We start from the raw sequence: 8,998 nt of genomic DNA, 5'->3' as shown, positions 1-8,998 counted from the left end.
TATATATATGTTGTATTTAAAATTAATGATGAATGCAAAATCAACTAAAACTGTGTAACGGCTAGTTTAATGAAGCTTATTTATAAGGAGTGAGTCTCATGTGAGACCGTCTCACGGATCTTAATCTGTGAGACGAGTTAACCCTACCCATATTCACAATAAAAAGTTATACTCTTAGCATAAAAAGTAATATTTTTTCATGGATGACCCAAATAAGAGACCCGTCTCACAAATACGACCCGTGAGACCGTCTCACACAAGTTTTTGCCTTATAAGAATGCATAAAATAAAATAAAAGGTTGTGAGCTTATTGATTTTATTTTGGAAAAAGAAATCCTAAATGTGTCGTTTTAATATTTATGTTTCAAAAAAAATTTGGAAAATGTTTTGAGAAATATTTTGGAATATAAAAAAAGTATTTATTTAATGATGAGATGGTTTTTGCTACCAAATTATTAAGATTTTGTGCCGCAAATATTTTTTTTAATATTTTGAGTTCACACGTGTAGATAATAACTATATTGAGAGATTTTAAATAAATATATATATGTATGACTAAAATATTATATGATAATGCAGAAATTGAAGAAAATTTTGATAATTGTAATTAATAATCATGCCAAGAAATGTAAAAACGGAAAGAATGTATTTTGAGAAAAGTTTAAAAAGGAAATTATGATATATAATTGAGTAGGTTTCTTGTGAGACCGTCGACCCATGAGACAGATCAACCCGACCCATATCTACCTTGAAAATAATGTTTTTAACATAAAAATAATATTTTTCATTAGATATATTTGGTCGAAAATGTGAATCACAAAATTGACTAATGAGACGTATTATAATAGTTTTTGTCTATTTAATTTTATTTTGCGAGTGAGAAATGCATTCTAGGAGTCAAGAACAAATGTTGCGTGGATTTTTCTAAAATAAACAAATGGGACATAAATTATAACGAAAATTAATAGAAAAAGGGGATAAAAGAGCGTGAATCCTGACAAATATGAAGAAAATGGGGATTGTCACCCCCACAAAACTCTAATTTTTTAGTATTTATTCCAATATTCTTCTTTGTGACATGACTTTTTAGCCTACTTTGGCTTACTTTACGTTATAGAGATCGTGACATTTTGTTTCCCCATATTTTATTTTTAAATCTAAGCACTTTTGGTACAATAATACGTCCAAAATAAAGGAATTTATCCAACATCTCTAAAAAATTATTATCTTTAACATTATTTGATTTATAGGTAATATGAAAGTAGAAGAAATAATAAAAAAAAATATTGAATTTATTCTCACATTTATAATTTCACTTTTATTTGTGTCAGAACTCGAGTGTAGTCCCGGAATTTTATGTGTTGTAAGAAGGATGTGAGACCCATGCATCCATGGGTGACGAATTTAATGTGGAAGAGTAGTCGTAGCAATTTGGAGACCACACGCTTGGAGATGACTATGTATTGATTAGTCACAATTGGGAAGTTTTGCTATAAATGCTTGAATGTGCTGTGCACTTATTGTGCCTCGATATGTAACTTGCTAGCATATGCTATCTCATGGAGGGTCGATAGCCATACTTGTATTTGAAATAATAATTTTAAAAAAAATCATGTTCATGTATAATGATAATTTGTTTTAAAAAAAATAGATTGTATTTCCTTATTATTTCAATGCAAGGTTGAACAAGATAGGAATGATAAAATATGCATAATATAGAGATAATAAATTGAAATATGTGAATTATACATGCAAAGAGGTATAACTTTATCACAAGAATTCCTATGCGATCATGTCACAAATCAATTTTATAAGACGAATCTCTGGCCCGAACTGACCATTCGAAAAAAAAAATATGTCAAAAATATTATTTTTCACTATAAGTATTGTTAAGATTGGAACTTGGACCTAACTAAATCCTAAAAGCTAGCCAAGGGGGGAGGATTGTCCAAGTCCATATATGTAACTCCCATATATTTTATCCAACCGATGTGGGACAACTAATACACCCCCTCACGCCTAGGAATAAAATCTGTAGTGTGAAGTTTATAAATGACTCAATTATGAAAAGAACGGGTGGCCCAACTATAGACAGTCAAACACATAACGGTGGAACCTAAGCTCTGATATCATGTTAAGATTAGGACTTGGATCTAACTCAACCCCAAAAGCTAGCTCAAGAGTGGAGGATTGTCCAAGTCCATATATGCAACTCTAAATGATTTTATCTAACCGATATGAGACAAATAACACACACCCCTCACGTTCAGGAATGAACATATGGAGCGTAAAATTTACAAATAACCCAATTATGGGCAGAACGAGTGTCTTAACTATGAGCAATCCAACACATAACGGTAGAACATGAGCTCTGATATTATGTTAAGATTGTAGCTTAAACCTAACTTGTGTGTGTCCCTAATCATGGGTTACATTGAGTGTTCTTAATTAGCTGCCCTCTAACCATTCTTCAAAGTGATGCGCTTGTGCTACTATGGTATCCAGGATTTTTATTTTGTACCGATATCGACGGAGCATATGTTCAGATGAAATCTCAACAACTCCGTTTAGAATTGAAAATGTAAATTTTTTAATTGATAAATCAAACATAAGATCTCCTTTGGCGATTGGACGGTGGTGATGAATGGTAAACCTAGTGGCAAAAAAATCTTCTTTTGTTGAAACAAATGGTTAATCCAGTATAGACCTTCACACCCGATCAGATTCATATCATACTGTCTTATGCCAAAGGATAAACATTACTCATCAAAATGTGATCCATATTCTGCTCCAATGTCGATGAAAATCTTATTTACTTTTTTACCAAGTTGATTTTCAACTTCGGTTCTGTATGTTTTGAATACACCAAGTGCTTCATCTTTTCTTAATCAATAAATGTTATGTAATATTTTTTCCCTCCTCTAGTTTCCACAAATGTTAAATCGCTAAGATCGGTGTGTATCAGTTCTAGAGGAATTGTACATCTGTTAATAGAACGGAAATGTGCTTTGGTCATTTTTGCTTCAATACATACCTCGCATTTATGTGCTGGATCAATATTGTATGTAGGCAACATTAAAATTTTATTAAACATTGCATAGTATTAAAATTGATATGTCCTAAATGAACATGTAATAAATAAGAAAACTCAAACAAAAAATATATTACTTAAATGCCATTAATCTCGCTGAGAACCTCAGTTACATTTAGTTTGAAGAGGTTCTCATCGAGTTACTCATTTCCAATGAAAGGACCATTCTTGGTCAATAAAACTTTACTAGACTAAAAAACAAGTTTAAAACCATGGTTGACCAATGATGAACCCTACACTAGGTTCTTCCTTTATATCTGGAACATTAAGTACATTAAAAAGAGTAACTTCCATCCCCAATGTCATCTTCAAAACTACCTTTCCAAGCCCTACTATCTCCGAAATAGCAGAATTTCTCATGAAAAGCTTTCTCCCAAAAATTTGGGTATATGAGGAAAACATCTAATTGGAGCAAATGTGCGGGTAGCACCATATCAACCCACTACTCATTCAGGTTGGCCACCAAATTTGTCTAAAAAATTACAACAGTCAAATCAAGTTTAGAAAATTCAAATGGTAATGACTTTTCTTGAACAACGTTCACTTGCTCTTTCCCTTTTTTCAGATGTCTACGGTCCTTTGCCATGTTGTTCGGCTTTCTGCAATTATAGTATTTTTCCTTAAACTTCTTATGATTCTTTGGTGGTGGTTGTTCCTAATCCATAAAATTTCTCTTCTTTCCTTGGTTACTAGATTCCACAATATTAATTTTGACAGTCATCTTACTCCTTTTGTTTTCTTTATTGCGGTTGTCTTAGCTGTTCCTCAATCTTACTATCAAGTATTTGAGTACCATATCTTTTCTTTTGTGCTTCAAATATTTTTTGAACTCCTTCCACAAATGAGGGAGTTTATCAATCAAAGCAACAACCCGAAAAGACTCATTCCATCCGCATGAATCTCGTGCAATATTACTTGTAGTTCTTGCACTTGACTCACAACGTATTTTGACTCTATCATCTTAAGTCTAGAAATTGTCTCATTATGAACTTCTTCAAACTTGCATCCTCTGCCATATAATTTTTCTCTAGCATCTCCTAGAGTTCTTTTGCAGTTTTGACTTGGCAATACATATTGTATAGTACATTGTTCAGTCTATTTAAAATATAGTTCTTGCATAGAAAATCACTATGGTTCCATATATCAATATTTCTAGGATCAGCTTCGTTTTCTGCGATGGTAGGATGATCCTCCTTAAAAAATCTGGCCAAATGTAGAGTTGTAAGATAGAACAACATTTTCTGTTGCCATAATTTGAAATCTTCACCATTAAACTTCTCTGGTTTTTATCTTTGCGTTCTTGAAACAATTGTTGTAATCGTCATAAGAATGACAATGAGGCGGACGGCCCAATCCCCATTTTTCTTAATAGGGAATTCCCCATTTAATCCCCATGAGGATTAAGTCTCCATCCCTCATACCCGATTCTATCTAATTGACCTGAAAATTCTCATCTCGATTTTTCGGATATTAAATCTTCATCCTAGTTTTCATCCTCGCTTCAAATAATCTGGAAATGGTAACGAGGTGAGCCATATTTATCATTGTCATCTCTGACCTCACGTGAATTAAATCATTATCCCCATCATCGCTTCAATTATAGGTTAAATTAATCAAAAAGTCTTCAAATTCACTTAAATAATATTGATACACTAATCTAACTACATATATAAATACTATTATTAATTAAATTAAATAATTCAAAATTTTGTAATTCAAAGATTTAATAAACAAAAAAGATTAAACCACCATAATTATCAAGAGGTGCAGAGTTGGATCATGAACGAGATTTGAATGTTTGAATTTGAGTTTTTTTAATTATTAGAAAAATTCATCATTATTTTTATTAGTAATAGTAATGATATTATTATTGGAGGCTTTGGGACGGGTTTGGAGATGAGGATAACATTCTCATAATCGTCTTCGATTTTTTTTTGGAAATTTCAAATCTCGAGACCTGCTCCATTTCGAGTGTTCCACGCGGGGCCCCAAACCCACGGGGAAAATTGTCATTTCTGGTCATTTGCGATAAAGCCATCTTTGAGATTTATGAATACGAAAAAATTCTTCTTAAGATTGTTTGTGTGTGGTACCTGAAATCTCGAAGCAGAAGTCGAGAGTCGAGGCAATTGTTGAACACTTTCTCCAGAAGAAGAATTTTTCTCACCTTGGTGCTTCGGTTTATGACTATTCTTTTATAAGATACAAAATTTCCTCTTTAAAATATATCACACTAATTGCAAGAAAAATGACCAGAAAAATGGAGTGTACTCTCTTTGAAAAGAAGAAAGTAAAGAATGAGCAATATGAGTGAAATGATATTCATAATATTCTGATGCAAAAGTGTTTTTTGTTTGTCTATGATCATGTATTTAAGTCAATATGGACATGTTGTTTCATTAAAGAGGTGTCCTTTCATCCAAAAGTCAGATGAAAACAATCAAGAGACACCATTTGGATGAAAATCATCATGAAAACTTGCAAAAAATCTTCAATCAACGCCTACAGACACCACTTTATGGGCGACTAGGAGCGTCCTCGTCGTCTCTCGAAAAATTCCAAGGCATAGTATGGAAATTCTAGGGCACACATGGATGCACTTAGGCGCCTCCAGTGCACAATAGGAGGCTCTTATGTGCTTTCCCTGAGGCCTAGATTGTTCCAAGCCACAAATGGGGCACCTCAGCACCTTCCCTAGTGCATGGAACGATCTTTTAAATTNTATATATATATATATATATATAAAACAGTTCCACGTCACTAGGGATGTAAATGAACCAAACTGTTCACGAGCTATTCGGAGCTCGGTTCGATAAAAGCTCGTTTGAGTTCGTTATTAATCATATAAAGCCAAGCTCGAGCTTGATTTCGAGCTCAACAATTTAATCAAACCAAGCTCAAGCCTAAGGATATTCGGCTCGTGAGATCACAAACATGTTCGTTAATAAGCTCGCGACCTCGAGCTCAGCTTGTTTAGGTGGCTCGTAAGCTCGAGCTCTATCTCGGCCCGTTTATGTATTTATTGTAATTATGCTTATCGTTTTGATTATTTATAAATGGATTTATACTTTTATGTCTGATTTAAAATTAGTTCATAGATACATTTAATTTTTAACAAGCTCAAACTCGAGCTCAATGGTATGCTTTATGGGCTCGAAAACGAGCCGAGCTCAAGCCAGGCTTGTTAAACAGATAAACGAACTATTAATCAGCCAAGCTCGAGCCCGACTTTAATTTTTTTTAATTATTTGCACTAGACACAATAATCCTCATTATGTGCAATAATATAAGAAAAAGATATGTAAATCAGCACATTCTCCTACATGTAGAAATTGGGAAAATTGATAAAGTCCTATAAGTTTGTCACATTTGGTTTTTGGTCTGATATATTTGCCACTTTTGATTTATGTCTGGTATCTTTTCATTATTTAGACATTTGGATTTTTTTTTACCCAATTTCCTCCACAGTTACTTAAAAGACATTTTCCTTGGTCACGTATAAACTTTGAATGTTAGATTTTCTCATATCATACATGATATGAAATTTTAATATAAACATTAGCTTTTATTGGAGGAAAAGTAAGCACATCTTCCCTTCCATATCCATCGACATTTACATAGAGGGAGAAACAACTCTCTGTTTTTCTATAAAAAAATCCCAAATTTTCTGAGATAAAAAATTTATTTTGTAAGAAATATAGTGAAACGTCCACTATTCGTTTTGCTTAAAAAGTACTAGAAATTTTTTTAACCTCACATATTTCGACCGAATTACTCATACATATTATAAAATATTTTGCATCATTTTAAAATCAAACAACCAAATAGTATTTGAAAAATCAATGAAATAGTTTAAACATAAACCAAACCTAAAAAGCAATAATTTGAAAAGTATATATAGTTCATACTATCACCTCTCAAAAACCTCTCAAAAACATAAATAAAAGTCGTAAAATCTTTTAACATAAATCCTAAACGTAAATCATAAATGCAAAAAAATAGAAGCGCTGGTCCTCGGATCATGTGCACCTTCAGTCAACTCAGGTCAACCATCAAGACCTCCATTAACATTATTATCATAATCACATGCATCAGTCACACCTAGTGAGTTTAAAGACTCAACACACCATAATTTTGATAACAGCATAATACGTATACATATCACATACAACAGTGAAAAATACTTGTACTTAAAATAACATTTTTATAATAATGCATAAACTTTAAACATAAACATTTTCATATCAACATATTCATATTCACCATAAACATATTCATATCCATATTCATATTCGTATTCGTTGAATTCAGATCGTTGATTGTGACTCGTATTCGTATTCGACGATGGATCTATCTACATATAACCACAGTACTGGGCGGCGGAGACATCAACGACACTCTCACCCGTCAACTGAGCCTTGGCCAACATATTAACATATCATCGTATTTGTATCAATGGAAACACGATCGTCGGGCTCCCACTGGGACCTTCACCCTCACGATATCTCCAACATATCATCGTATTAGTCACAATCCCTTCGCATCCTTCAACATTTCGTATTTGCATCACTTAATAAAAACATACATATAATATCGTTTTTCTTTTAAACCAAGCATACAATATATCTTTTAAATGTCCATATTAAATCATAAAAATCTATAAACATTTAAAAATCATTTTTTAACATATAAAAGTTCATAAACATCCATAATCATTGAAAATAATCATATTAGCATATAAAATAGCATTCAGAGAACTGTCATGACGTTTAATAATTTTCGGGTGAAATTATCGTTTTGCCCTTAGACGTAAAATTTCACGATTTTGACTTTTTCTTAATTTCATTTACTCAAATATGTCCCAAATAATTATTTAAACTTAAATTAAAATTCTCATACTATTACTTAGCTTAAATACTAGACTTTTTAATTAATCTTTAATTATTCGTTTTTAATGCGTTTTAATCCCGAATAATTTCAACTTTAATATAAAATTCCTAAATTCAAAACTTAGACTTTTTATATTATTTTAGCCCTCGTGAACCATGACTCAACCCCCGTGAGCCATGTTTCGAATTAAATCCTAAGGAAGAAAACCCTAAACCTTCGAACCAAGCCACCTCGAGCCACTTCGATTTTTCATCGAGCCATGCTGGACGAACTTCAAGCCACACCTCCTATGGACCCTACTGGATCCTTAGCACCCTTAGAAACCAACCCAAGCCCCAAAACCGAAGCACCTCACCAGATACATGCTTGGCCGAGAACTCCTAGTAGACTTAGGACTCTCCCATCGTGCCTAGGACCTAGCCAACCGAACCAACCCCTAGAACAACCCATTGTGCACCCTCCTAGGACCCTAACCCCTTGACCTAGCCCAGCTCGAGCTCCCTGGCCGAGCCCTTGAGCCCATGCGCGCTGCTGCACCAAAAGCGCACAGCATGACTCCTACTCGGGTGGGAGTCCTAGCTTGCTAAATAATGGAAAGATATCACATTATAACACTAGTTTATCGATTTTTCCACTAGAAATTCTATACCCTACATCATCTGGGCCTCAAGCCCGTGCTCTGAGCTTACATAAATTCACAATGGACCATGGCTTGTATAAAGCCCAATCAAACACTAGGTACTTGTTTTTTACTCCACAAAACATCTTACATTTAGATTTTTTATTTAATGTAAATTGACGACTTACGGATAAAATAGTCATTTCAATATTTATTAAATTGAATTTGTATGAAGATGATACACCAAATTTTCCTACTGTTTTCACGAATAATTGAGTTGTGAACGTGCTTGTTAATAAATGAAAATGTCGCTGAAATAAAAATTTTAGCGAGATGTGAGTTTTGAAATAAAAATTTTAATTTAACTGACTTGACTTTCGATTCGACAGTCAGTTCTA

Source organism: Primulina huaijiensis, chromosome 6, assembly GCF_012295235.1.
Source record: "Primulina huaijiensis isolate GDHJ02 chromosome 6, ASM1229523v2, whole genome shotgun sequence".
NCBI classification, from domain to species: domain Eukaryota; kingdom Viridiplantae; phylum Streptophyta; class Magnoliopsida; order Lamiales; family Gesneriaceae; genus Primulina; species Primulina huaijiensis.
This window is presented reverse-complemented; position numbering follows the sequence as displayed.